Genomic DNA, 22,936 nt, shown 5'->3' with positions numbered 1-22,936 from the left:
TATTGGTAGCCCAGTGGGCTACCTGAAAAATAAGAAATTTTTTGGACACTGGATGATAGTGGTGGTCTATAAATTATAAGCTTCAACCCTTTGGGTGGGTAATAATAAAATGCAGTACACATGCAATACAGATTGTCTACAAACATTTTCAAACAATGCTTTTTGGTTGATCATCATACTTTGGTAGGATTCATCAAATGGTTTAAAGGAAGTGATGAAAAATACATCATCTGTTTTGAGCTATGGAACATGCATGGAGGTGCTTTTGTTGTAGTTTTCTGTTTCCCGCTTACCTGGTTTAAATACTGGCACCAGCGTATAAGGGAACCAGACTCACAAGTGTGAGCACTCAGGCATGTCAGTCTTGATAAGGTTACTCACCACCTACAACTGTCTTCCATTGATAGGTTAATTAGTATTGAGGTCATTTAGAACAGAATGTAGACCTGTACTGGACTGGTATATTGATTCACTTCATACCATACCCTATTGTTCATTTTTTGCAAATGTGGTCAATGTAAGCTCACCTGAGCACATAGCGCTAATGAGGCGCTTTTAGGATACTCTGATGTCCTTCATCTTTCAGTGAGTTTCTTGTGCGCCGTATGTTTTTCTTCTTAAAACTTCTGCTTGTGAACTGCTGGGCAGATTTAAACAGGTCATAACAGGAATTATCCTTAATTGACCTTTTTTTCAGATCTTATAATAGTTCTGGTCCACTGCATATGTAGGTCAGAAGAGCCTAAAACTGATTTTTAAAGTGAGAACTTCTCTGAAACTGCAATACCAATTGGTCTTTACCTACTGGATATAAGACAGTTTGACTAATATTGCCATAGTGCAACCTGGTGAGCACTCTATATATGAGTGGCATTCTGAGAAAACTGGGCATAATGCATGAGCGTAAAGTGTCGTCCCAGATTAGCCTATGCAATATGCACAGGCTAATCATGGGCGACACTTTCCGTCTTAACTTGATTTTTGGTAAGGAGGGACTTCCTTGAAACTAAAAATACCATAAAAGTGGAAAGTGTCGTCCCTGATTAGCCTGTGCAGACTGCACAGGCTAATCCGGGACGACACTTTACGCATGTGCATTATGCCCAGTTTTCTCAGAACACGACTCATATCTAGATATCTTAGTTGCCAAATCATCATGAAACTTGCTCAGCACATTAATTTATTCTAATCATATCTAGGCTGAACTCTAAATCAATTAGTTCAATTCAGTTCCTTTGGGTCTGAGGTGAGCAACCAAAGCCCTTGACCATCTTGTTAGCTTTACTGGTTGTGTGTGCAAGTGTGCGTTTGTGTGTATTGGTTTGTGTGCAGATTCTCTTGGACACAGTTGCAAAATTTTGATGAAACTTCACAGAAAATTTCCTTAGATTGCTACCGAATATGCAAGCAATATGTCGATTACAAATACTAGCATCACAAAAAACAATTGCCAAGTTAAACTCTAAAGAATAAAGAAGATCAGAGCAAACTATGTTTTTGCAGCATGTCAATTTAATGCAAGTCAAAATCAGAAACATGATTATTTTTGACACTTTCCGCTTTAATGGTATTTTTCTATTGAAAATGAAAATCCAGTTAAAACCAGTTAAGGCAGAATGTGTTGTTCATGATTAGCATGTGGGACAACATTTTACGCCCATGCATTTAGGTCTTGTTCTGACAAAACCGGGCATAATGCATGTGCGTAAAGTGCTGTCCCAGATTAGCCTGTGCAGTCCACACAGGCTAATCAGGGACGACACTTCCTGCTTAAACTTGATTTTCGGTAAGAAGGGACTTCATTCAAACTAAAAATACCAAAAAAGCGGAAAGTGTCGTCCCTGATTAGCCTGTGCGGACTGCACCGGCTAATCTGGGACGGCACTTAACGCACAAGCATTATGCCCAGTTTTCTCAGAACAAGACACATTTAGCCCCATTTTCCCAGAGGGAAGCTAATGTGTTTGTTCTCAATCATTAATTGTACATTATCATTACCTACTTTACTCGCAAGCAATAAGGTAAAGAATAATATTGTGTTTAGTCCTTCGAACCAGCTCTGGAGTTGAGGCCAACAGTTGTTGCTTGTGTGTGTATAAAGAATATATACAAATGGTTATTTTTAGCCAGAATTTGTAGTTTTGCCAAATCAGTGGTCAGTAACCTCATTACCTGGATCATTTGGGATGCCTGATTTAGAATTTAGTTTTGTTTTGCGTATGAGTCACCTTTAAGCTGTTATAACCATCTTTTATATTTGCAGGCAATTTTCACAGAGCCATCGGCAGATTATTGGAACTAAGGAATATGCAGTTTTTGCGTAACCATTCTAGTTGATATAAATTCATCTATGATTAAACGTTGATGCACCAAAAAACTCTGATACCTTCTAACTGTAATCAATTAATCTATGATTAAACATTGATGCACCACAAAACCCTGACACGTTTTACTTGAAATTAATTACTCTATGATTAAACATTGATGCACCAGAAAACACTGCATGACACTTGCAATAAAACAGTTTGCAAACTTTACAGTTTGTAAAATAAAATATGAATATATTAATTTTTTTAATGAAATAAAATGTGAAAGCATCGACATGTAAACCTTTTTTCAACTTGTTAAATGAAGTCAAGTATACAATAATACTTACCTAATATTCTCTTCTTGTATGTTTTATCGTAAAATACAGAAGCCATGGGGAATATTTAAAAGATAGTATTATCATATATCTACAAAAATATTTTAAAAACAATTAAGGGTCTGCGAGTAAGATAAGCAGAATATTTTTCAGAAACTTTCTGCAAGTTTTTGAATTTCAAAGGGTTAATGGACTTGTTTTATCAGATAACATTGAATGCTTTAAATGTTGAGATATTTCAATGTGTTGGCAAATGAAATGTTAGGTTATCAGAAAGTTGCTTGATATTGGTAATAACTTTAAAACTTAATACAACTGTGCATTGATACTCTTTGTACATTACAAATGTTTATTCCCATAATATTCTCCAAATGTATTATGCTATCATGTAAACAATGACCTGTTAGACATCTGCAGTGTAATCATGTTCACCATCATCTCATTGACATCTGCTTTGGTTTGTTGGCTTTCATCACACTGACAATTGTCATGAAATCATGTTTACCAATACTCTTGTTTACTCTACTCTACTATTTAACTCTATTGTCTCTGTTATCATGTTGACAATTGTCTGTTTGAAACTAATGTTGTTACAATTTTACTGTCATTTTCTGGACATATTTTTTATATCATGTTGACAGAATATCACTGACATCTACTGTATTATCATTGAAAAAACATATGTGTTATCACATTGACTGTCATGTCTTGGACATCTTCTGTGTTATCATATAGACTCTCATGTCATGGACATCTAGTGTGTTATCATATTTACTGTCATGTCTTGGACATCTACTGTGTTATCATATTGACTGTCATGTCTTGGACATCTTATGTGTTATCACATTGACTGTCATGTCTTGGACATCTGTGTTATCATATTGACTCTCATGTCATGGACATCTTGTGTGTTATCATACTGACTGTCATATCTTGCACATCTACTGTGTTATTATATTGACTGTCATGTTTTGACATCTATTGTGTTATCATATTGACTGTCATGTCTTGGACATCTTCTGTGTTGTCATATTGACTGTCATGTCTTGGACATCTTCTGTGTTATCATATTGACTGTCATGTCTTTGACATCTACTGTGTTATCATATTTACTGTCATGTCTTGGACATCTTCTGTTTCATCATATTAACTGTCATGTTTTGGACATCTTATGTGTTATCATATTGACTGTCATGTCTTGGACATCTTATGTGTTACCACATTGACTGTCATGCCATGGACATCTGCTGTGTTATCATACTGACTGTCATGTCTTGGACATCTTATGTGTTATCATATTGACTGTCATGTCTTGAACATCTTCTGTGTTATCATACTGACTGTCATGTCTTGGACATCTTATGCATTATCATATTCACTGTCATGTCTTGGGCATCTACTATGTTATCAAATTGACTTTCATGTCTTTGACATCATCTGTGTTATCATATTGACTGTCATGTCTTGGACATCTTCTGTGTTTTCATATTGACTTTCATGTCTTTGGCATCTACTGCATTATCATATTGTCTGTCATGTCTTGGGCATCTTATATGATATCATATTGTCTGCCATGTCATGGACATCTACTGTGTTATCATATTGACTGTCATGTCTTGGACATCTATTGTGTTATCATATTGACTCTCATGTCTTGGACATCTACTGTGTTATCATATTGACTGTCATGTCTTGGACATCTTCTGTGTTATCATATTGTCTGTCATGTCATGGATATCTAGTGTGTTATCATATTGACTGTCATGTCTTGGATATCTTCTGTGTTATCATATTGACTGTCATGTCTTTGACATCGATTGTGGTATCATATTTACTGTCATGTCTTAGAAATATACTGTGTTATAATATTGACTTTCATGTCTTTGACATCTACTGTGTTATCATATTGACTGTCATGTCTTGGACATCTTTTGTGTTATCAAATTGACTTTCATGTCTTTGACATCTATTGTGTTTATATTGTCTGTCATGTCTTGGACATCTTCTGTGTTATCATATTGACTTTCATGTCTTTGACATCTACTGTGTTATCATATTGACTGTCATGTCTTGGGTATCAACTGTGTTATCATAGAGACTGTCATGTCTTTGACATCTACTGTGTTATCATATTTACTGTCATGTCTTAGGAATCTTCTGTGTTATCATATTGACTGCCATGTCTTAGGAATCTACTGTGTTATCATATTGACGGTCATGTCTTAGGAATCTACTGTGTTATCATATTTATCATCCTATTATGGACATCTGCTGTCGTTCCATGTTGACCATCACCAGTTACTGTTATGTATTGACCATCACCTCTGTGACATTTACTGTGTTATCATGTTAACCATCACATCTTGTATATACTAACATGTTGGCGTTCATGTTTTTGACATCTACTGTGTAATATTGACTGTCATGTATTTGACATCTTTTATGTTATTATATTGGCCATCATACCCTGATATCTACTATGTTATCATATAAACCATCATACCTTGACATCTACTGTGCAGTCAAATTGATCATTATACATTGACATCTGATGTGTTATCATATTGACCATTATACCTTGACATCTACTATCTTATAAAATTGACCATTATACATTCACATCTACTGTGTTATCATATTGACCATCATACATTAACATCAACTGTGTTACCATATTGACCATCATTCCTTGACATCAACTGTTTTATCATATTGACCATCATGTCTTTGACATTTTCTGTGTTATCATATTGACCATCATAGCTTGACATCTACTGTGTGATCATATTTAACATCATACCTTGACATCTATTGTGTTTTCATATTGACCATCATACTTTGACAACTACTGTTTTATCATATTGACCATCATGACCTTGACATCTACTGTTTTATCATATTGACCATCATGACTTTGACATTTTCTGTGTTATCATATTGACCATCATTCCTTGACATCTATTGTTTTATCATATTGACCATCATGACTTTTACATCTTGTCCTTGACATCTACTGTGTCATCATATTGACCACCATACCTTAACATCTATTGTGTTATCATATTGGCCATCATACCTTAACATCTTCTGTGTTACCATATTGACCATCATGACTTTGACATCTTCTGTGTCATCATATTGACCATCATACCTTGACATCTTCTGTGTCATCATATTGACCAGCATACCTTGACATCTTCTGTGTCATCATATTGACCACCATACCTTGACATCTACTGTTATATCATATTGGCCATCAAAACTTGAAATCTACTGAATAATCATATTGGCCATCATACCTTTACATCTTCGGTGTTATCATATTGATCATCATGTCTTTGACATCAACTGTGTTATCATATTGATCATCATACCTTGACAACTACTGTGTTATCATATTGACTATCATTCCTTGACATCTTCTGTTTTATCATATTCACCATTACACCTTGACATCTACTGTGTTATCATATTGACCATCATGACTTTGACATCTTGTCTTTGACATCTACTTTGTCATCATATTGACCATCATACCTTGACAACTACTGTGTTATCATATTGATAATCATACCTTGACATCTACTGTGTTATCATATTGGCCATAATACCTTGAAATCTACTGTGTTATCATATTGACCATCATACCTTGACATCTTCTATGTTATCATATTGACCATCATACCTTGACATATATTGTGTTATCATATTGTCCATCATGTCTTTAACATCTACTGTGTTATAAAAGTGACCATTATAGCTTGAAATCTACTGTGCTTTATACATATTGACCATTATACATTTACATCTACTGTGTTATCATATTGGCCATCATACCTTGACATTTACTGTGTCATCATATTGAGCATCATACCTTGGCATCTATTGTGTTTTCATATTGACCATCATACTTTGACAACTACTGTTTTATCATATTGACCATCATGACTTTGACATTTTATGTGTCATCATATTGACCACCATACCTTGACATCTTCTGTGTCATCATATTGGCCATCATGACTTGACATCTACTGTGTTATCACATTGACCACCATACCTTGACATCTACTGTGTTATCATATTGGCCATCAAAACTTGAAATCTACTGAATAATCATATTGGCCATCATACCTTTACATCTACTGTGTTATCGTTTTGATCATTATGTCTTTGACATCTACTGTGTTATCATATTGATCATCATACCTTGACATCTACTGTGTTATCATATTGACCATCATACCTTGACATCTACTGTGTTATCATATTGACCATCATACCTTGACATCTACTGTGTTATCATATTGACCATCATGACTTTGACATCTTGTCTTTGACATCTACTGTGTTATCATATTGGCCATAATAACTTGAAATCTACTGTGTTATGATATTGACCATCATACATTGACATCTACTGTGTTATCGTATTGACCATCATACCTTGACATATATTGTGTTATCATATTGTCCATCATGTGTTTGACATCTACTGTGTTATAATAGTGACCATTATAGCTTGAAATCTACTGTGCTTTATATTCACCATCATGTATTTAAAATCTATTGTGTTAACATATTGACCATCATACCTTGACATTTACAGTTTTATCATATTGACCATCATGTCTTTGTCATCAACTGTGTTATCATATTGACCATCATGTCTTTGTCATCAACTGTGTTATCATATTGACCATTATACCTTGACATCTAGTACAATGTTATAATATTGGCCATCATACCTTGACATCCATTGTGTTATCAAATTGACCATCATACCTTGACATCTACTGTGTTATCATATTGGCCATAATACATTGAAATCTTCTGTGTTATCATATTGACCATCATACCTTGACATCTACTGAGTTATCATATCGATCATCATACCTTGACATCTACTGTGCTATCATATTTACCATCATGCCTTGACATCTACTGTGTTACCATATTGACCATCATACCTTGACATCTACAGTTTTATAATATTGACCATCATGTCTTTGACATCTACTGTGTTATCATATTGATCCGCATACCTGGACATTCATTGTGTTATCATATTGACCCTCATACCTTGACATCTACTGTGCTATCATATTTACCATCATACCTTGACATCAGTCTTGTTGACAATGTCTTTGGCTTGTCAATTCAGACTGATGCAGAATTGTCATATACAGCAAAATAATACTTCATCATGACCATGAAATACAAATAAGCTTTATTAAGGAAAAATAGGGTTTAATATATTTGAGCAAAGTGTCATCCCAGATAAGCAGTCTGCTTGATGTAATGTTTCCGTAAAGGTGGTATCTTATTTGTTAAAAGCCATTTTAGGTGGAAAGTGTTGTCCCTTATTAGCCTGTGCTGACAGCTCAGGCTAATCATGGATGACACTTCACGCACATGCATTAAGCCCCATTTTCCTAGAGGGAAACTAAAATGGTGTTTTTGATGTTAAAAAATGTTGGTGAAAAATGTTTTGGCAGAGTTATTGTCAAATGAGTCAGCACTTTAACTCTGTACAGAATTTCAGTTGCGATTCATTCAAAAAGAGAAAATCTGAGATTATTATGAGTTCAAATACACATTATTACCAAACAGCAGATTCAGCTATTTATCAATTGTTGACAGGCATAATATCTGTTGAGCTCAAATTGGACATAAAACATTCCAGTAGAAGAAACCAGAGACAGAACTCTTCTATCAAAGAATGCTCTTCATAAAAATTGTGAGTCAAAGAGCCAAGTGGGCCTCAATCTTTAGGGTAGATCTGTGGGGAGAATAGTAACATGGAATGCCAACAATTTCTTGACTAAGTTTTTTTAGTGGCATGATTTCCTCAACTGCAGGTAAATCTCTCTGTATACATGTTGGTTCCCACACTATGGCTTAGAGTCGTTACTTAAAATAGCTGTTGGCAGGTGAGGAAGAGCATTGTGCACATTCTCTGAGCTTGTGGATTTATGGCAAGGACCTTAATGAGTTATTGACATGTTAATGTCATAATTCCTTCATTTGAAATCTAGGGATCTCTTTGGGAAAACTGGGCTTTATTCATGTGCTTACAGTGTCATCTCTAAAGTGTTGTCCACAATTAAGCTATGCAGTCTGCACATACTAATCAGGGACGATACTTTCCGCCATAACTGGATTTTTGTTAAGGGGAGACATCCTTTAAACAAAAAATACCATACAATTGGAAAGTTTTGTGCCTGAATAGCCTGTGCAGATTGCATTGGCTACTATTGGACTCCACTTAATGCAAATACATAAAACCCAAGTCCCCAGAGCGAGATGCATATCCATGTCTTTAACTCACACATTTAAAATTGCATCTGACTGCATGAAGGAATTCCATGGGGTGAAAAAGAAATACTGCAGGTAGTCAACATCTATGTACTTAAATTGCTAAGCATTCTGTCAAAACAATCTTGATGGTTGCATTTGCAATAAATTCGGAAACATTATTCAATCTGAAAGCATTCCCTTACATAACTATAAAAATATATGTCAGTTTCCAAATTTATAAAAGCATGTTACATGTTTTCCATGGGAAGAAATGATTGAAGGCAATGAAAGTGCTACTACATGCGCTGAATTCCTTGTAACATGTAACTGAAAGATGGTTATTTATCTATACAATATGGCATCTTACTCCATTAGCTTGCACCAATACTTCTGTTATTCTTGAAGGCTGGAAAAAGTAGGGTGACTCTATATTAATAAATATCTAGCAACAAATGTTTTTTTCAAAATGAAGTATTTTAATAAACTGAAAACTTTTCTAGTCGTTTTGCAACATTGTGCATCATTCATGAGGCTTATGAAATGATATTTCTCTACCAATGTCTGTGCTATCAGGGCTAGTTATCTCCCTTCTTGAGTTAATCGTGTCCAGACATCTGCTGACTCAGAGGCAAATAATCCAGGCTCGGTTCTGATCCAGAGTTATGATCATATAATTTGTTTATGTCTTGTTCTGAGAAAACTGGGCATAATGCATGTGCATTAAGTGTCGTCCCGGATTAGCCTGTGCAGTCCGAAGGCTGTGCAGGCTAATCAGGGACAACACTTTTCGCTTTTATGACATTTTTCATATAAATGAAGTTGCTTCTTAGCAAAAATCCAATTGAGGCGGAAAGTGTCGTCCCTGATTAGCCTGCGCAGACTGCACAGGCTAATCTGGTACGACACTTTACACACATGCATTATGCCCAGTTTTCTCAGAATGCGACTCATATCTTGTCTGAAGCTGCCAGCTTTTGAATTGCTTTGATGCATGTTTTCACCCCTCCTCCATCTGTTTATAACATTGATGCATCAAGAATTTTAATATACACATGTTCTTAATGGGACATTTATAATGTTTTTAGTTTTTTCAAGTCCAATAAATTAATTTTATTGACAGCAGAATGCATGCAGTTGCACTTTGATGAGTTTCCATAACTTCTTTATATTCTATTTTCAGAATTGTGTTTTCAAGACAAGTGGAGAACAAGATTCTGCAAGGTTGCTCAATCCTTAATGTAAGTCACTTTGAATAATGATGATGTCACATATGATGTCATATGATGTGTTAAATGTGATGTCATCTGTGCTATATCAGTGGGCTATTGTATCATAGCAGATTGATACTTGATGATGTGTGTGATATCATGATCACTTTGATCTCATGTTGTTGATGTGATATCATTTCATTTGGTGTGATATTATATAATATTGGTGTGATATCTGAGTGTAGGACATCGGCCCTCTGGGACATTAGCCCCTAGGACAAAAGCCCGTAGGACATTAGCCCCTTTGGACATTAGCCCCCTAGGACATTAGCCCCTACCTATTTTTACATTCATTTTTTAGGTATTTAATTTCATCTATTTTTAAATTAATCGAATTTATGTTGTTTTTTTTTTTTAAACAGCAACAACAACACATTATGTTACTTATGTATCTAATTATAAGGTAATTTTAGACTTCTGGATGGTGTCAGATAGCAAAATGTTTGCAAAATGAATAGAGTCCAAAGAAAAAAATAGTAAAGAAATTGTAAAAAAAACACTAAAATGTACGTGCGTGGTACAAGCTATATATTGTTTGTGTTATACCAATGAATAACATATGGATATACGCATAATTGAATAAGGTAGGTAAATAGCGTGTTTTGAGATTGCATAATGATGCTAATGAATACATATACATGCATAGTGTTTTTCCCAGGCCATTTTAGCGTGGCAAAAAGCCACGCCACCCTCCCGGATCGCCACGCTGCCCTTTTCAAAGGCAAATTTCGCCACGCGCCCTTCTTTTCAAAGGCAAATTTCGCCACGTGCCCTTATCGATAATATCTTTATTGCCTTACGATCTAACTTGGTCCGCAAAATCAGCATCCTTGATTGTCTGTGACGCTCCGACTGTGCTTGATTTACTTGAGAGACGTCAACGTCTAATCGACTATTTTATTTGAGCAGAATTAATCTATTACAGTGCTCGATTTATAGGAAGACTGCTCCAAAGCTGTGAATTAGTCATGCGTGAATAACCCCGTGTCAGTATCAATCGATAATGCCAGAGGCTATGTTATACCAAACGCACTTACTTCGGAGACTTTTGATGAAAAACTCGATGTTATGCTCATGGCAATTGTGCATTGCATGCATTATTCAGTTATATCAATACATATATTTTTACGCATAATTACATTTAAAAACACAAACAAATTTATTCTTTATTGCTTTCGTCTTTAAGATAATTAGATCTAATTATTGAAATAATTAATGAGACGTATACTAATTTAACAAAATGCGAATCGCGTATACGATTTAACGTTGCCATGCGTACCTGTCGCTTACATCATTTGACATTTGAACAACATGGCGGACTATACAGAATTAAATTGCGACTCGGCAAAAATGGCAAATAACGTCGTAAACGATCGAATTAACGATGGAGATTATACATTAAGAAGGAATTAATGAAATGTCTGTGATAATCAACGATGCATAAAAATGTTTTAGATAGGAACAACATTATGTATTTATTTGTAATCTACTTGGTGGATGTATGTCACGGAAACGAGTGTTTGCATTTTGTTAGCAATCAATTTACTCGCAATGTTATTTTAAACATCTGGCAAGATTATTGTTAGAAAATGGGATAAGACAAACATGGTTTCATTTATATGTTAGTGGATCTGTGTATAATCAGATTCATATTCATATATTGCTTTATTATGTTTGTGGTGCTGTACAGTTTATTGAAACAGCATGGAACTTAAATGTACATTGCAAGTTAAATATATTAATATAAATCATAGTCAGTTAAATACATCAATTACTATTAAATGTGGTTGTTTATATGTTATTTTTTCCACAACTGCTTCAGATGCGATTACATGTTGCCCCGTAATTCAGGTATTCAGGGAACGTTTTTGCCCTTTTTTGCCTTAACTGCGCGTTAAAATGCCCTTTTTGAAAGTAATGCGCCATGCCCCTTTGCCCTCCTGGGAAAAACACTACATGCATACATAACCTTACAATTTATATCGCGCGCCGGATATATCACGGTCGTGATCTTTGGACCCCTTCAACCGCGATAATAGTTGCAGTGTATTTACATATGAAATTAAAAAAATGGAATAAAAATACTTAAAAAAAAGTTTTGAACGTTTTAAAACACCTGGGGGCTAATGTCAAAGCATGCACTTTTTTGAAGGGGCTTTTGTCCTAGGGGCTTTTGTCCTAGGGGCTAATGTCCTAGAGGGCTAATGTCCGTACCCCGTGATATCTAGCCATAAAGGTGTAATATCATATCTTATATCATGACCTATGCTCCAGGAGTGAAATAACGTAATGCTCAATTTTGTTTATTACACTGGTGTTATTACTTTAGTTATATTACTGTGAAATGACGTCATTTTTGTGAAGAAATTACGTCATTATTCTAGCAAATTTCTTCAGTTCAACTCTTATACAGTGTGAATTAACGGTGAAAAGAGCATAAAATGAAGAGAACATTTGTTGGTCATGTTATAAATAGAATCTTAGATTCATGGTCATTTTGTATTGAATTTATTTAACTCGGCAAGCCTCGTTTTTTATCTTTATTTAGATGACTCGTTTAATAAATTCAATACAAAACGACCACTCATGCAAGATCCTATGTACCCGGTATGTTAATGTGATGTTATCAAATTGGTTTAATCACCTTTCATATTGTTGTGATATGAGGTAGTCTTATAAAGGTCATTGCAGCTTCCTGACCGGATTATGGGGTTACGCGGTGTGATTCTGAACTCTGTGAAAATTGTTTTTCTTGCTAATTTACACGTAGTTCAAATCCCAAAGAATTTATTTGCTGGGTTTTGTATTGTCATTCTGACTTCCAAGCTTTTGTCACTTGCTGAATATTCTTGTTTCACAATTGCATAGCAGGGCTTTTTTTCCTTCTTTGGGACCCGCCGAAAATCGGCCCTTTCCCCGGGGATTTTTTGTTCCCCTCAGCAGGTGAATTTTCCCCCAGACTTCATTTTTTTCCCCTAAAAAAAAATATAAAAAAAAAAAAAATTTTTTTTTTTTTTACTTTTAATACATAAGTTAACCTGATCCAGTGTAGAAAATATAGCATATTGCATAATTAGATTATCTGTTGCCTTGAATTTGTGTTAAAAACAGCAAAATATGTTGAATAGATTATTTAAGACTTTCCTTATTTCCCCCAAAATCCGGCGTTTCGTGTAATTTTTTCCCCCAAAATCTGACATTTCGCGCGATTTTTTTTCCCCTCAAAAAAGGCCAGGCCCATTCCCCAAAATCAGATAAAAACCCCTGCATAGAAAAGTGAAAAAAATGTACTTTTACTTTGATTACTTTAGTTCAAAATAAGGTCTGTTGACCAGTTGCTATTAGATTTCTAACGATGTTAAATCAAGTCCAACACTTTGTCATCCAGCACTTTTTATTATGTGCCCCACCACTATAGTGGGGGACATATTGTTTTTGCCCTGTCTGTTGGTTTGTTGGTTTGTTTGTTTGCGTCAAACTTTAACATTTTGCCATAACTTTTGCAATATTGAAGATAGCAACTTCATATTTGGCATGCATGTGTATCTCATGAAGCTGCACATTTTGAGTGGTGAAAGGTCAAGGTCATCCTTCAAGGTCAAAGGTCAAAAAAACAAAACCAAGGGAAGTAATGAGCTTTATAGGGAGATAATTATCTGAACCTGCCAAATGATAAAAAAAATAAAATAAATCAAAGCGGTGACGAAGGGGACATAGTGTTTCTGACGAACACATTTCTTGTTGGTAACTCTAACTCCAGCCAGTTTTCATCATATCTCACTCAACTTTCTGAAAATATTTATTAGCATAAAAAGGAAGCCAACTAGGTTAATCACCAGCCAAGTTTCACCATGCTATTTGGAGTTATGTAAATTGGATTATTGCCTTTTGTAATTTAGCTAAACCATTCAACCAAATGTTGGTGTCTGTGTGGTTAAGTTAAAGTGCAACATTTCCATATAATTTTTGGATAATGGTGTGCGGTCACTGATGGAAGTCCCCTGGACGTCACATAATCCGCATATACGCTGTTTTCTTATACACTGCAGGTATCCCAACACAAATTCTTGTCATTCAATCTGTTAACTCTGCCTACTGTATGGCATGAGTTTCTGAGCAAGTGCCCAATATTGATTTTTCCAGCTGTCAATCAAATTCATTTTGGTAATCAAATCAGCCAATCAGCGTTCAGGCAGCAGAATACGGGCCGACCCCATGCGAAGGTGTATATGATAACTGCACATGTCACAGATCAATACAGACCTATCTAAATGACTGCAGCGAAAAGTTTCTACATTTTTTCCCAGTTTTTATGCCCCCCTTCGAAGAAGAGGGGGTATATTGCTTTGCACATGTAGGTCGGTCTGTCGGTATGTCGGTCTGTCGGTCGGTCCACCAGGTGGTTTCCGGATGATAACTCAAGAACGCTTGGGGCTAGGATCATGAAACTTCATAGGTACATTGATCATGACTCGCAGATGACCCCTATTGATTTTGAGGTCACTAGGTCAAAGGTCAAGGTCACGGTGACCCGAAATAGTAAAATGGTTTCCGGATGATAACTCAAGAACGCTTAGGCCTAGGATCATGAAACTTGATAGGTAGATTGATCATGACTTGCAGTTGACCCCTATTGATTTTCAGGTCACTAGGTCATAGGTCAAGGTCACAGTGACCCGAAATAGTAAAATGGTTTCCGGATGATAACTCAAGAACGCTTATGCCTAGGATCATGAAACTTCGTAGGTAGATTGATAATGGCTGGCAGATGACCCCTATTGATTTTCAGGTCACTAGGTCAAAGGTCAAGGTCACGGTGACCCAAAATAGTAAAATGGTTTCCGGATGATAACTCAAGAACGCTTAGGCCTAGGATCATGAAACTTCATATGTACATTGATCTAGACTCGCAGATGACCCCTATTGATTTTCAGGTCACTAGGTCAAAGGTCAAGGTCACAGTGACCCGAAATAGTAAAATGGTTTCCGGATGATAACTCAAGAACGCTTATTCCTTGGATCATGAAACTTGATAGGTAGATTGATCATGACTCGCAGATGACCCCTATTGATTTTCAGGTCACTAGGTTAAAGGTCAAGGTCACGGTGACCCGAAATAGTAAAATGGTTTCCGGATGATAACTCAAGAACGCTTATGGCTAGGATCATGAAACTTCATAGGTACATTGATAATGCATGGCAGATGACCCCTATTGCTTTTCAGGTCACTTGGTCAAAGGTCAAGGTCACAGTGACAAAAAAAAAAATTCACACATTGGCTGTCACTACAACGGAGAGCCCATATGGGGGGCATGCATGTTTTTCAAACAGCCCTTGTTTATTCAGCAATCAAAAATTATGCATTTCTTGAAAAAAAACAACATGATTTTGTACACTAAGTGTAATTTTCACATGCTTTTAATCTGTACAAAGGGTTTACACGAAATACACAAACAATGTTTGTGTCTAGAATTTTATTAACTTTATGTGAATAATTAAAGCTGGCAATGCTTTTAGGAAAACATGTTTAATTATGTGAATAGAAATTCTTACATGTACATTGATTTTTTGTTGTTATACCAATGTATATGTCACGTGATTCACACATGTTAAATGGGAAATTCTCCTTTCCATAATTCACTTTGTCTATGCATGTGCTATCAATAGAGGACGTCTGTGCTTATGCAATTCTTAAACACACTTATCTTCAATATTGTTCATATTTTGGTTTTGAAAATAGAAATCGTAATTACACAAGATTATCGAGACATTGATAGAGTTGGAACAAGTATACATCCAACGATCAATACATAGAGTAGGATTTACTAAAATACTGAAATAAAAATGGGCCTTCCAACCTTATGACTGGGACGTACAGGGCTTAACACTAACTTTTTTTCCACTAGCCCATTCAGGCTAGTAAATGCAGAACCTACTAGCCCTGACCAATCTTTAATGTGCCCTGACCCAAGTATTATCAAAAACTTTATATTTATCATTATGCCCCCCTTCGAAAAAGAGGGGGTATATTGCTTTGCTCATGTCGGTCTGTCGGTCGGTCGGTCCACCAGGTGGTTTCCGGATGATAACTCAAGAACGCTTGGGCCTAGGATCATGAAACTTCATAGGTACATTGATCATGACTCGCAGATGACCCCTATTGATTTTGAGGTCACTAGGTCAAAGGTCAAGGTCACGGTGACCCGAAATAGTAAAATGGTTTCCGGATGATAACTCAAGAACCCATATGCCTAGGATCATGATACTTCATACGTAGATTGATCATGACTTGCAGATGACCCCTATTGATTTTGAGGTCACTAGGTCAAAGGTCAAGGTCACAGTGACCCGAAATAGTAAAATGGTATCCGGATGATAACTCAAGAACGTATAGGCCTAGGATCATGAAACTTCATAGGTAGATAGATCATGATTTGCAGATGATCCCTATTGATTTTGAGGTCAGTAGGTCAAAGGTCAAGGTCACGGTGACCCGAAATAGTAAAATTGTTTCCGGATGATAACTCAAGAACACATACGCCTAGGATCATGAAACTTCATGGGTAGATTGATCATGACTCGCAGATGACCCCCATTGATTTTGAGGTCACTAGGTCAAAGGTCAAGGTCACGGACACCCGAAATAGTTAAATGGTTTTCGGATGATAACTCAAGAACGCTTATGCCTAGGATCATGAAATTTCATAGGTACATTGATCATGACTCGCAGATGACCCATATTGATTTTCAGGTCACTAGGTCAAAGGTCAAGGTCACGGTGACCCGAAACAGTAAAATTGTTTCCGGATGATAACTCAAGAACGCTTTTGCCTAGGATCATGATACTTAATAGGTACATTGATCATGACTCACAGATGACCCCTATTGATTTTCAGATCACTAGGTCAAAGGTCAAGGTCACAGTGACAAAAAACGTATTCACACAATGGCTGCCACTACAACGGACAGCCCATATGGGGGGCATGCATGTTTTACAAACAGCCCTTGTTCAACTTGTATTTTCTTGTGCATGGAGATGTGCAATTATGATTCCATCATACAAAACATATGGTCTTCTTCTTCGTTGTATTCCAGCCATTTGTAATCTTCACGCCATTTCGGAAGAAATGTCCTTGTTCATTTTTCCTCATACTTTCTCTTACTTTCCTCCTTCCCTTTTCTTTTCTTATCCGAAGAACCCCCATCCACACCCGTAAAACCAAACTTAAACAACGAAATGAACGTTAAAACCTTTTTTACATAGATTGCCGCAGTTGCCGTCTGACAACAAATGGTAAGTGAATCTTAGGTGTCGCAAAATAACATGTTACGGTAGTCGTAACAATTGTACAGGGTTAAATATCTACTAAAAGCCGGGATCGACCATTAATATTAGTTTAGCTAATTGTATTACGTAAAAAAGATTGTAAAAACACTTCTAATCGATCAAACAAATTTATCGAGAAAACACGTCACTTAGAGGAAACCAATCAAAAAAAGTATCTAGCGGAATTCCGTTTAAAAAAAGGTACTGACATATTTTACCAGGACAACCGCCGGGGATTATCTAAATTGTCTGCCTCTTTTTTATTGCAATCAGGGGGTTCCAAATCTATTTCGAGATAAGATCCGTTTGTTGTCTCTGACTTCACTCTGGGATTTAATTGTCATCTGAACGTACTGTATTAAGATTTTTGCATCTTTGAAAAGCTTATTTAAAATGCAGTTTATTGATATAGAACACATAATCCCGCCCAGAATACACACGACCGGTCGGGCATGTTCCTGGGACATTGGCTAGCCCGGACCTAGGTACAGGCAGTGAATGTCGTTCGGACGTGCCTTAGTGTTAAGCCCTGACGTATACAATTTAAGGCTTGGAAATCAGGACTTGCAACTTTTGAAAGCTAGTGGAAGTGCTGGTCTGTCAGTTGTTTAGTCAGTTTGTTATTTGGTTGGTCTGTTGTTTTGTCGGTCGGTTGGTTAGTTGGTTTGTCTGTCAGTTGGTTGTTTGATTGGTCTGTCAGTCGTTTTTTGGGTTGGTCTGTTGGTTTTTTGGTCAGTTGTATGATTGGTTGGTCTGTCATGCTGTACACTTTGAATTTCATAATAGTCTCTCAGTTTGTGGTGCTCATAAAGCAATATAGATTGGTTGTTTTTACTATAAAGAAATACAGGACATTATTTTCTTGTTTGTCACAATATTCTTTTCAGCAATATGCCCCTTAACGTTTGCAAATTTTGAACACTTAATCATTTAACATGTGTACATTCTGTGGCTAACAGTATTTCTGTGTTGTTAAAACTAAGCCAAGGTGCAATAAGTTATGTTTGAGTGTGCCACACTATTTGTTGCATGCCCTTGAAGGTAGGCAATGGATTCAATAAATCAACTAGAAGCTTTTTGTCTTAGAGTGGGATCAGTATGAAGTAGCAAATGACACAATTTTGAGAATAATCATAAATAATTGCACAAATTTTACAACTGCTTTAAATGCACCTTTGAAGGGGTATTTACCATTTTTTAATCTCTAAAACACACATTATACCATCAAAGTGGCAAAGTAGTCCAGTGTGCTGCAGTCTTGGGACAGCCCTTCTTGTATTTAAATGTTGTCTGGAGCATATCTATGATTGTCTTGTGGAAAGTTACTTGTACACATGTAAAACATTTTTTATTAAATTGTTTTTTTTCTTTTAAAATATTTTTGGAAAATGTACATTCATTGAACATTTACTGAAGCAGAAACTGCCCTGTATCTTGCCAACAGTTGGCAGTTTTATTAACAATCCTGCACTGGTCAGGTGCTGCCAGGTTCTACCAGTGTATACCAATTAATGATAATTTATGATGAAGTGTCTTCGGGCTACTTTCACATCTGCTAGTGTTGTGTTTAGTCTTGGACCACTTATCTTTAACCATTTCCCCATCAGAGGCAAAGTGAAAATGGCTTTGTACAAACAGCATAAAACCAGAACAGCCTGTCAGTAACTAGTAACTCAAGTAACTCAGAGTCTGTTCAGGTTTTATGCTGTTTGCAGTCTGTTCAGGTTTTATACTGTTTGATGCTCATCATTTTCTTCGGGTTGAAAATGAAGCCTTTCAAACTTAAATTCACTAAGAAAGGACTTATTTAATATGATTTTCTAAAGGACTTCAAATGCATCAAAATGCATTTATATGATGTAAAGGGTTAAGCAGGCTTTTCCATAAAATTTGGGATGGGTAAGGTAAGGTAGGCAAGGTGTTATTATATAACAATGTAAGGTTTAAAAGCAACAATCTTACATGTCCAAGATTTTTGTTTAAAGAGTTAAAAAATTCACAGTCAAAACAAACCTGCATTGCATTACAAAGTTTCATAACAGGTGACCAGATGGTGAGCCAGTGGTGTAGAATTGTTGGTTGTGGTAAACATTTTTCATAAAACCGGTAAATGTTAGAAAGGGCATAAAACAAGTATTATTTCACTAAATACCAATAAACTGATGCACACTTTTTGAGGTAGAAAAACATGATGATAAAACTAGTATTTAAAAGTAAAGTAAAACTTTCATATGTATGACTCCAGATTGGTGTTTTAAGGCTATTACATTTGTGTTAACCTTTTTCTGTTGTTAAAATTGCAAAGGATGTGAGATTTGAAGCCCTCTGTGCGACCTCAAAGTATTACTGAACTTAAATTTAAAACCATGAGATTACTTTTGTAATTTTATAAATATTAATTGAGCAATTAAATGGTACAAATTGGTTCATGCTAATTTATTTTTTAATTTCATACAACAATTTTAATTATTACTAAAATTAATATACGTTTTTAAAGAAGTTATTTCAACAAACATATATATATTAATTTAAGTTACAATATAATAATACTAATAATAATAATAATAATAATAATAATAAAAATAAAGTAATAATTTATATTATTACATACATTAATAACAATAAGATGTCCTTAAAAACCGTTTGAACCTGATGAGCTTTCATCAAATAATTTAATAAAAAAACTTGAAAATTACATGTAAATGCATTGAAGCTGCAAAGCATACTGGCTGACCCCATTGTGCCTATGTCCTTGCTTACCATGTTCTCCATTGCAAGCCAGAAAGAGCTATCTGTCTGATTTACAAATAGGCAAATCAAACCTTCTTGCTGTGAAGGGACACTATGTGACAATATGTGACTTGAAACAAATGGACACTAGCATGGCAAGGTGAAGTGAACTGAACCTGTGGCTGTCAGCGCTAATTAAACCTGCTTTCATGCAGTAATACACTATCAGTTACATATCTGGGTTGGGAGATGATGCATTCTTGTCCTTATCTTGCAATATGGGTAATGCGTTTTTTATTGTCATCTTATTATTTCCCTATCTGCCATGGTAAGAGTTATCTGCCATGGTAAGAGTAATCTGCACATGGATGGAAGCTGAACTCAATGACAGGGGATTTGTGTGGGATGGTTTTGACTATTTACTTCAGACCTGACTTGTTGGATTATTTCACTTTTTACTAAATCATTATATTAAGAAGTGTTTAGTTGATGATTTATGGATTTATTGAAATATTTCCAGGTAAAGGACATAGTTTCAATACACACTGATGAATAAGGGAATTTATCTATAGAAAGATCAAGTGAATGAACTACTAAATGAAATACTAAATAAATGAGTAAATAAATAAGAAAAAAAAGATCAACTGTGTTTTTATAAAATAAAAAAGATAACATATTTTGTTTTTATAAAATAAAAAAGATCACATATTTTTGTGGCTGCTACATTTGATTTTCATGTATATATTATCACATAACGTCGCTGTCGTTCTCAAACCTTGTAGCTACAAAATGCCAACTTTTCAGGAGAGAGAAAAAACCGTCTCATTTTTTTTATAGGAAACCTCGTAGTTGCAAATAATTTTTTTTTATAAAAACGTTTTTGTCAAATTTGTCCAAACGAAACGACGTACCTATAGGTGAAATGGCGTCGCTACGACTTTTCGCCGGGAAAAAAGCCAACAATCATTCTACAACATTTCATCACGTCACGTGGCTTTTTCAAGGGCTCTGTTTGTGTAGAGCTACGAGATATAGCACAAAACACGCGCCAGCCTTCATTTATTCGGAAAAGACGAAAAAAATATTTTGAAAATTTTGGAGCTACGAGGTTTGAGAACGACAGCGACGATAAATGGAAGCATAATATATAAATTGGCTATTTATGTTTTATCATATTCATAATTCATAATTATTATTTATAAGGTGTTAAAATGATATTTTAAAGACATACAGTCTTCAAGCCATTAAAATTAAATGACATTACTTGTACAAACAAATACATTTAACTAAACATACAATCTACACTGAATTGTGCTTGTTAGAAAGGTATAATGTTACAGTATTGTTGAACATACAAATATGATATGAATCTGTTATTCCAGTTTGTTGTTATTAATATATGTTAACACGCTATTTGGCAAACAATTTCTTACATCTTGTTTTGAGGTTTTGTTACAATAATCTTGGCAAAATCAAGATTAGGAAAACAATTTTGTCTCTGCAATACACAATCTTGCATTCTGTATAACTCCAAATACATTTGTTGACATCATAATGATATTTTCATTTATTTTTCATACATAATATTTGAGCGTAATGTTTAACCCATATATGCCTAGCGTCTAGAAAAAAGGCCTTGGCAAACAGCGTAGACCCAGATGAGACGCCACCGCATAACACGGCATCTCATCTGGGTCTGCGCTGTTTGCTTAAAGGAATTTCTGTAAGAAATATTCTAAATACAGAAATAAATATACTATGACATCCCTAATTTTGGAAATAAATTGATCCAATTTAGAAGGATGGGAAAGTCCACTAGGCATAAATGGTTTAAGTTGTGAAGACTTTGAAGTAGCAATCAAATAGAGCTTTCAAATACACACAGCAAAAAAAATTATAATGTTGATATATTTCATTTGGCAAAGAATATGCATGTGTGTTGATATAATTGATACCATATACACGAAAAGCTACTTATAGAAAACGCTTACTGTTGATTGTGGAGACAAATGTTGACCCCCATCATGTCAAACAAGTGCAGGGGCAGTTTATGGTGTTTGGGCTGGTCGTAAGAGGAAATGACTTGTCATTCTGGCCTTGTATGACAGTTGTGTCAATTAGCTTATTATTGTTGCTGTTACATACTTTGCAAATGTGAAGGAATATGGGGCAGTGTAGACAATAACAATTTGCAGGTGTTGAGAAATGTGGTCTAAATGTGGTGAACACTTATTCGATAGTCAGCTGATTCACACCAGGCACTTCAGAGTTATTGTTCTTATACACACGTTGTTTGCTGTTTCTGCTCATTAACTCTTTCTCTTTTCCTGGAAACTTTACCAACATTTCTGGAAATGTTTGTTGTCTTAAAAAGGAGTCCAAATTCAATTAACATGCAAATCACCTGAGATTTTTTAAGAGTTATTGCCCTTAGTTTTATACATAAGTTCAAAAATTGCACGTTCTTCTCCTTTACTTGAACAATTTTTTTTTCAACCTATTTATTTAAGCTTGATTGCATAACAAGCCTAAGGAAAACAGCTTTCGAGTCTGTTTCCTTGGTGTCTATGGTGGAGATGTAAAGAACGCTCCCACACTGGGGATCGAACTTATGACCTCCCAATCACTAGGCGGACACCATATCCACTACGCCACGGCGACCTCAAA

The 22,936-nt window shown here is 35.5% G+C and overlaps 1 protein-coding gene and 1 long non-coding RNA gene across 8 annotated transcripts in view; one reads left to right on the top strand and one right to left on the bottom strand.

Moving 5' to 3' along the window:
- Positions 1-22,936, bottom strand: part of LOC127851054 (uncharacterized) — a 217,662-nt gene that overhangs the window by 54,590 nt on the left and 140,136 nt on the right. The gene's annotated exons all lie outside the window — the stretch shown is intronic.
- LOC127851019 (uncharacterized) overlaps positions 1-22,936 on the top strand; it is a 145,386-nt gene that overhangs the window by 31,342 nt on the left and 91,108 nt on the right. For all 7 annotated transcript variants that reach the window (XM_052384447.1, XM_052384450.1, XM_052384451.1 and 4 more), the window contains exon 2: positions 10,125-10,182. The gene's annotated coding sequence lies outside the window, so the exon portion shown is untranslated. The remainder of the gene's footprint in view (positions 1-10,124; positions 10,183-22,936) is intronic.

Source organism: Dreissena polymorpha, chromosome 11, assembly GCF_020536995.1.
Source record: "Dreissena polymorpha isolate Duluth1 chromosome 11, UMN_Dpol_1.0, whole genome shotgun sequence".
Taxonomy (NCBI): domain Eukaryota; kingdom Metazoa; phylum Mollusca; class Bivalvia; order Myida; family Dreissenidae; genus Dreissena; species Dreissena polymorpha.
This window is presented reverse-complemented; position numbering and strand designations above follow the sequence as displayed.